The sequence below is a fragment of the Lissotriton vulgaris genome, unplaced genomic scaffold (genome assembly GCF_964263255.1).
Source record: "Lissotriton vulgaris unplaced genomic scaffold, aLisVul1.2 SCAFFOLD_6437, whole genome shotgun sequence".
Taxonomy (NCBI): domain Eukaryota; kingdom Metazoa; phylum Chordata; class Amphibia; order Caudata; family Salamandridae; genus Lissotriton; species Lissotriton vulgaris.
Window position 1 is genome coordinate 33,369 of NW_028252283.1, and position 8,393 is coordinate 41,761.

Here is an 8,393-nt window from a genome sequence, read left to right on the forward strand (position 1 = left end):
CTTTTTGTGATGTGGACCTTTTGTGATGTGGACGTTGACAAGCTGGGTGCTGATGAGGGGGTGTGTACGCGAAGTGGCAACTTCTAACCATACTCCTGGGCCGTTAAAACTAAATGATAACGTTTCCTATAACCTTGAGAGGTTAAATTTGCATAATTGATTACGTTTGTAAACCGTTTGGCAGCCATGAAAGGACTGAATTGCAAATTGGGGACCCTTGGCAACTCATGCAGTTCAGTCCGTTAACTTGAGGGGGGGGGGGGTATAGAGTAGGCTATAACTGAATTAATTGATTCGTAGTTGTGGATTTGCAGTGCTGGTTCATTCTTTATCTATTGAATATCTGCTTTACAACTTTTTATTTCCATGCATCCAATATATTGCCACATGATGATAATGAAAAAAAGTAACATAACTTTTTTTTATTTTAGTTGGGACTATGATGACCAGAGTAGATGACTTCGTTTATATCGGAGTTCTGTGGAAGCTGGCATTGGGTCTGTTCCCTTTAAGCGGTATGCAATGTTAGTCGTGTTGTGTCCTCGTGCACCCAAGGTGATGTGATTGAGGCAAACCTGAACAAATGCAAGGTCCTGTATAAAGTCTGTTCTAGCTACTGTTTAGGTTGCAGCCCTGGTCTCTTGCAAGGCTTTTCTTGCAAACTACACCTCCACCTCAGCTCCGTCTTAATTTATATGAAAGTCCTTATCTCGAGGTGTGAGGGTGTCCATATGACTTAGTTTCGGAACTCGTTCAGCTGCTCCTGAAAAGCCCAATGTTTGTTTCTGCTGTTCACCTCAGCATATTGGCGTTCTTATCTTATATTTTTATTATCAATTCTGGCCCAAAAAAGCAGCAGGCCCTTAGATTGGCTCATTACTTGCAGATCCTGAGTCAGTCTGTCTTGTTAGTACCTATTATGGTTCCCATTTGCTTCTGTAGAGACTTGCACACTGGCCCTAACATCTATGCTGGTTACTAGTGGAGGGCAACTAGCTTTTTAACGGGGTGCCTCAAATGATTAATCTACTGCGAAGCAGAGGCTCATCCTTTAACCCTACAGAAGTAATGGTTATTGAAAAACGTCTGAGTTCACTCCAAACCACTCGACTTGTAAAGCCTTAGGTGCTTGCCAGTGACTAACCTGCACCAGGAGTGGAAAAGTGCCCCAGGAGTGATGTTGGGGCACCTTTCCAGGATTGTCCAGGGTCATTTCAAATATCCATGGGCACGAATTATGCTACATCTGCAAAAAAAATGTATTTGGCCTTTCTTGCTGTCTTGAAAGACCCTTCTGCACCGATGTGGGCCTATCGGATAAGGCTGCTCCAGACACCCCAACTCTAGACTGGATTCATGCACAGCATGTAAATCTATTGCACTATCGGTAAATCTATTGCACTATCGGGTAATTAACAGTCCTTTGCTCCTGGTACCTTGACTTGCGTTGCTGGCCCCATTTTCACATCAAAGAAAAATAAACCCTTCAGACACAGAACTGGGTTGGAGTAACTAAGAGCTGCTCTTTCTTTAACTGCCACTCCCATATCATACCCATTCATCCATGCAATACAGAGACTAGGCCTTATTTTTAGTAACAATATTTCCCCTTCACATCATATATACACCCTATAAATCCAGATCGATACATACAAACGGTTGCAAGAGGACAGTTCAATTAAATTCGGTCCAAATGTACTTGGGGGTTCTGTCATGCTGAGAATCTTTAGGTTCAGGATAATATAGCTTGACTTCAATCAAAAGTTTTAAGGCTGTAACCTTTATGGTTCAGGCATGGGACTCTTTAATATCTTCATATCTTCGCCCAATGGCATATTTAAGAGCCACATTGTTCTGTCTGTGTCGCTGACAGATATACGTGTGATCCGGTCAAATCTGCATTCACATCAAACCGCTATAACTGAGAAAATTAGCTGCTGGTGGAACTCGTCAAGCTTCTATATGAAGTGCTATTAGAAATAACCTCACTCCTACCAAGACTAACTGAATGTCTCTTGTCCGACCATCGGGAAGTCCTACAGGTGGTTTTGGTCTTGATAACTCTTCAGGACTTATGTGCACAGTGCCTAGAAATGCAGCGCAAACATGACGTGCCATCTTCAGCCAGTCTCACCCTATACTCCGGATCGGAGTTGGAACAAGCCAGGGGTCTTTTGAAAGTGTCGCACTGAGTGCCCCTGATCTGAAGCAGAAAACAGTTTCCAGTCAAAATGGCGCACATGCGGTCACTGCACAAAGCATGGATGCCCCCACTCCGTGCCGAAACAACCTAAAGCAGTGGCTTCCTCCTCCAGAATCACCCTCAGAACGCCCATCGGACCATAGCTTTAGATTCTGAAACAATACTGTTTAGGCTCCGACCACACTGACAAGTCACACATTCAGACCAAAACCTCGTAAGTATGCAAGAGCAGCTCGGTCCTTCAACTGGCTATGCTCACCCTGTAAGAGACAATGGTCTTTTGAAGAGGTTATGGAAACTTATTCATCCTCTCAAAAAAGGAAATAACATGGGCACTAGCCCCTTACATCGTCCTGTCCTACCCTCCAACACCCCCACTGCCACTTATTCACCACAACAGTCTGAGGGAGCATTGCACCTCATCATAGAATTTCACCCATCGGGGGCCCATGACATGACTGACAAACACCACAAGGTGATACAGACCTCTACCCTGCATGCCCACAACCCACCAAATGATGCTGCTTATTAAGACTTGATAGCCAGGGCTACAGCATGCCACCATGTATCCTTGCACACAGACCCTATCAAGGATGACTACCTCGCGGAGATCCCCACTAGTGCCTCACTAGGAACCACAGCCAAACTTCAGGAAAAACTCGCACATCCAGAATGCCTCCGCCTGACTAGTCCTGAACGTCCCCCCGACACAGCCACATCTCCAGCCACCATAGACCTGCACTGGCTCCCCGTCAACAAGCGAATAGCGTTCAGGCTCCTCACCCACGCACACAAGACCCTCCACGACCTGGGCCCCAAGTACTACAACAACCGCCTGACCTACTACGCACCCATCCGCTACGATCCCCAGCACCTTTGAGACCCTACCGGGTGAGTAGCTTGCTATACTAATGTCAATTATTGATTTGCACTATGAGGGTCCCAGTGCTCAAAGGAGTGGTAGGTCATGCAGATCTCATTACAGAACCAGTAAGAGCATGAATTATGACAATAAGAGTTGGAAAAATACAAGACTGCACCATCTGACCAAATTTACATACAAGGACAGCCTCGTTGGTAGGAGCCAATGCAAAGAGGGCAATTGTTTCTGGGCCCAGTTCCCCCAGGCCATTCTCAGTGAATGCTTTGGGGATTGCCTTCAAGATATTGCCATTCGGGATGTATGGGATCCCTAACACCAGTGTCTCTATATCAATTACCTAGAGCTTCAAGCTGTTCACCTGGCATTGAAAGGGTTCTTACGACCTAATAAAACATGGTTGTCTGATACTGACATACAACATGACGACCATGGACTATGTACAGATTGGGCTCAATCTCTAATCACGCTTAGCCTAAACCATCCGTTGTATTACATCACAACAGTTCTCTCCTAGCAGAGCATGTTTCAAGGACAACCAATCAAGTTGAAGTTGCAGACCACCTCTGACAGATGCAGCAACAAAACCACAAATGGGAACTCCACCCAGTCCTCCCACCATATTTCCTCATGTGGGGATTTCCACAAATAGGCCTGTTTCCAACAGCAGAAAACACCAAATGACCAAACTTTGTGTTTATGCTCCAACACCTACTATCCAAGGTCATGAACTGGTCAGGGATATTTGCCTATGCTTGTCTACCTCAGACTACTTCCCTATGTGGTCAAAGCTCAGGCAAACCTCCCTCACCCTAGACTAGTAGCTCCAACCTCGGCCTGTTAACCACTACTGGAACTCTCATTCCCCATGAGAACCCCCATGTCAATCTGGACCTTCTCACACAACCATGGGAAAACCAGGCATCTCGATCCCAAGGAAGTTAACCTTGCCAGATGGCTCCTAAAGTCATAGAATTTGGGTGTTTAAACCTTTTACAGCAGTGTACAATTAGATCGGGCTACACTACAAAATGGAAACTATTTGTTGTCTATCAGTCAAAAAAACTCAGATGCACCAGTAGAAAACAAGTTACTTACCTGTAACTTTGGTTTTCCAGTAATGGTAACTTTCATAGATTCCCATTGCTTGTATCATTCCCCGTTGAGATGGGAGTCCCCGGTATACATAAAATAGCCATGATACTGATGGCTGAGCTTCTATTCCAAAAAGGGGGACACTGGGTTTTTGGGAAGGTCTAGCGTAGCCGCCCTAGACTGTCAGAAGTTCATTGGTGCATTAAAAATCTTAAAGATCTAGTTTTAGTCACGGTCGCAGGCTGTCCTGTCAGTTGAGTAGTGAGGAGAGGAATTCCTCCTTTCGGAACTGGTGCCCTCGCACACCCAGCAAGCTATCATATGGCCCTGCTCCTCAACTGGTCAGCACTGCAGTAAATGTAAATGTATAGGCATTTATATAGCGCACTACTTACCCGTAGGGTCCCAAGGCGCTTCGACCGCTGCGAAACCCTTCCTCTCTTCCCTGAGAGATGGTCCCTTAATGGGTATCTCCAGGGTGAGACCAGGCATCCCCGGCGGTCTGGTGGGGCCGTTAGTGAAGATGCGGCAAGCTAATGCCCAGAGTTGCCGAGTGTGATCGCTGATCAGAGTGGGCACCGAGGCGAGAGAATTATCGAGTCCGCTGACCCTGGTCCAGAAACCTGCCGCGCCGGGAATCGAACCCTGGTCCCGGGCCGTCCTCTGCTCTCGGGTCTGCCGCCTCTAACCAGTGAGCCACACTACTTCACTTCACAGTACCGGACGGGCACCCATGAAGGGGCTCTTTATTGGAGATTTTTTGTTCCTTGCCGTTTGGTGCTGTGGGTGTGAGGGCTCTAGTGTTTTTTTGGATATAGTAGTGAGTGAGATGGTTGAAACAGGTCAGGGGTCCTACGGAACCAACTTTCTTCTAGCAAGCTCCCTTCCTGATTAATAAAGGAGGGGGAGAGGCGACCTTCCTGATTAATAAAGGAGGGGGAGAGGCGACCTTCCTGATTAATAAAGGAGTGGGAGAGGCGACTATCTGACTGAAATGAGTCCCCATAAGGGTGCTCTGATCCTGGTGGATCAACATGTTTTTTCACCTATTTGTCTGGGGAATCAGTGGCGATTCTTCAGGACCTTAACATGAAATTTGAGGTGAGAACCTACTTACCACTTTGTGGATCAGTGGGATATGTACCCAGGGGTTCAATGGGAAACCTGCAGGGGAGATAAACATTCAAGAACAAGATGGGTCTTAAATACAATTGTGAACATATACTAGTTTTCTGCTGACATACTTAAAATCAATGGTGACTGCTATGGTGAGCAGAAGCGCCTTTTAACAGGATAACAAAGGTGCAACTAGCATCCTCTGGACCATTTAGATACATATTCTCCAGTACAATGAAGCAAGACAAAGGACTCAGTTTTGGTGAAGAGATCCTGAGGACTACCCATTCTAATCTAGGAACAGAATAGTTTGGCATCAGCCAGTCTGAAGATTGGACATCCTTAATGACTAGAAAAAGAATGGTTGAACATTACTCTCCACGGGGCTATGATGACTGAACATTTGCGGGCAAACATCGCCCCAAATGATCTGATAGTTAATAACTTCCCCAGGCTCTGCTTGGAGGACTTGGTATTCAAGGAGTGGTCCCTAGTGGCATGGTAGTGCACTAGGGACTGGCTCATCATGATCATTAACACCACGGAAAGGATTGCAGATGCCCTTCTGATTAGGATCCAGATTGCAGAAGGAGCAGTAAAAACGACAATTCAGATAACTTTGTACAAATCTAAGCTAGCTTAACTGAATAACGAGATCGCAGAGAATAAAGACTATAATGAAACAAAAGTAAAGTTGCAGAAGGATATTCAGAAATTCAGAACGGAAAAGGTGTATCATTATTTGAAGGCGGATTACACATCAGCTAAGAACAGCTATTCTTCTGATGAAAGTACAGATGCCAATAGCAGGGGCTCCTCTGGCAGTTGGGGCAGCAACAACTCCACAAGGGTCAATCGCCTGAACTGTAACACACCTAACTACCACGCCCCCTCCCCCCACCCACCCCTTTTGGACATTTCCCATATACCTACAAGGCCAACCATAGTTATTCCCCACTGGAAACCCTCCTTTTTTAGACCGGGCAGAGGAAGAGTGCAGAAGAGGTGCACAGAAACAAGTGCAATGGCAAGACCAACCCCCCAGCCCAATGGAGACTAGCAAAACTCAGGGCAGGACACTCTAGTGTGCACCTCTCACACAGATCCTTCCCGGAAACAGAAACATCAGTACTAGAAAAAGGTCTAGGATATGTCCCCACTAGAACACATTTTGGGATCAATGTTCAATACAAAACTTCTTTAGGAAAATCCACCTTAAAGCCTTCTATCAGGATAGACCAATACTTATCGAACAAGAGACAGGGGTAAAACATCCATCCACTTTCACTCCCAATAGTAGTATGATTCCTGTGGCGTGTTGACTTTTGAAGAGGCAGTATTGAAAGACCACAGACGAGAGAACGGGCAGCCAGGTGAGCACACTCTCTAAGACTCTGAGGAGTATCAGCGACAGCAGAGGTAAGCGGCAGGGGTTACCTTTGTTCGAGTCTGCTAATGAGTGACTCTGTACCTACCTAGTGAGAACAAGGTACCTTCATATCCGACCACAGCTCCGTAATTATGACCGCACTTTCATAGCTCCAGGGAGACCTGTTTGGGTTCCCAGGCGACCTGTGGAAGTTGTGGCCGTTTTTTCTGGAAATCTGAACTGCAATAGGCACCATTTCTCCTCAAAAGCAGGACGGGTGCTCTACCAGCCGCACCACCCCTCTCTGCCAAGCACCACTGTCTGGCCCCTGTATCACAGGGCTTTTCTAGAGGCCTTTTGAAGGAAGGTTTTATGATGAACGTCAGTGAAATATTTACCTCTTTTTATCCATTCTCTAGACGCATATCTTCAATTTGCGCATATCTTCAATTTGTCCAGAGCCCACTGGAACTGACGAAGCACTAAATAGTGATTAGGTGAGTTCTATGACTGCAAACTCACTGTTGCCACTCAGGATTCATTCTCAGCCAAATCTTCACTGTTTTTTAACTAGCGCCACGTATTTTAAACTTGCACCACTTTTTTAGCTTGAGTCACATGATTGGTATGATTTACAATACTTGGTAAGCACTTAATATGTGTATTATCAGCAGGCACTTCTGCTCACCTTAGCAGTCGCCATTGATCTTCACTTAAGTATGACAGCACACAACTAGTATATATTCACAATTGTATTTAAGATCTTTCTTGTTCTTGAATTTTTTATCTCCCCTGCAGGTTGCCCATTGAACCCATGGGTACATATCCCGCTGATCCACAAAGTGGTATGTAGGTTCCCACCTTACCCCTAGGTGTAGATAAGTTTCACGTTAAGGTCCTGCAGAATCGCCACTGATTCCCGCCCCCCCCCCCCCCGACAAATAGGCGAGAAACATGTTGACCCTCCAGGAGTAGAGTGCCCTAATCGTGACCAATTACTGTCAGTCTCCTCTCCCACCCTTTTTAATCAGGCAGGGACCCTGCTAGAATAAAGTTGGTTCCATGGGACCCCTGACCTGTTTTAACCATCCCACTCACTACTACATCCAAACACACTAGGGCCCTCCCACCCACAGCACCTAACGTCCAGGAACAAAAGATCTCTGATAAAGAGCCCCTTTATGGTTGCCCGTCTGGTATTGCAGCGCTGACCCGACTAGGAGCAGGCCCATATGAGGAAGCATAACACTAAGCTTGTTGTGTTTGTGAGGGCACTAGTTCCAAAAGGAGGAATTACTCTCCTCCCACTACTCAACTGACAGGGCAGCCTGCCACCGCAACTAACTAGGTCTCTGACTAAGATTTTAATGCACCAAGGAACTTTGTACCATACTTATTTTGGAAGGATGAGCTTTCCCAGGGGAGGAGGGTGGGCGCATGGGAATCTATGGAAGTTACCAATACTGGAGAACCAAAGTTACAGGTAAGTAACTTGTTTTCTTACTCCAGTATTGGAACTTTCATAGATTCCCATTTTGCTTATATCAGAATAGCTAGCAGTGAGAACGCACATTTTGTGAAGCAATACAATCTTATAAAACATTGCAAGATGCATCCCGTTCAGTACAGATATTAATCCCACACAGTCAATGGGCAATAGAACATTAATCACCATAAGAGAAGAAACATAGAAAGCATTTAAACTTGCAAAATGTGCGAAGAGCGTAGGC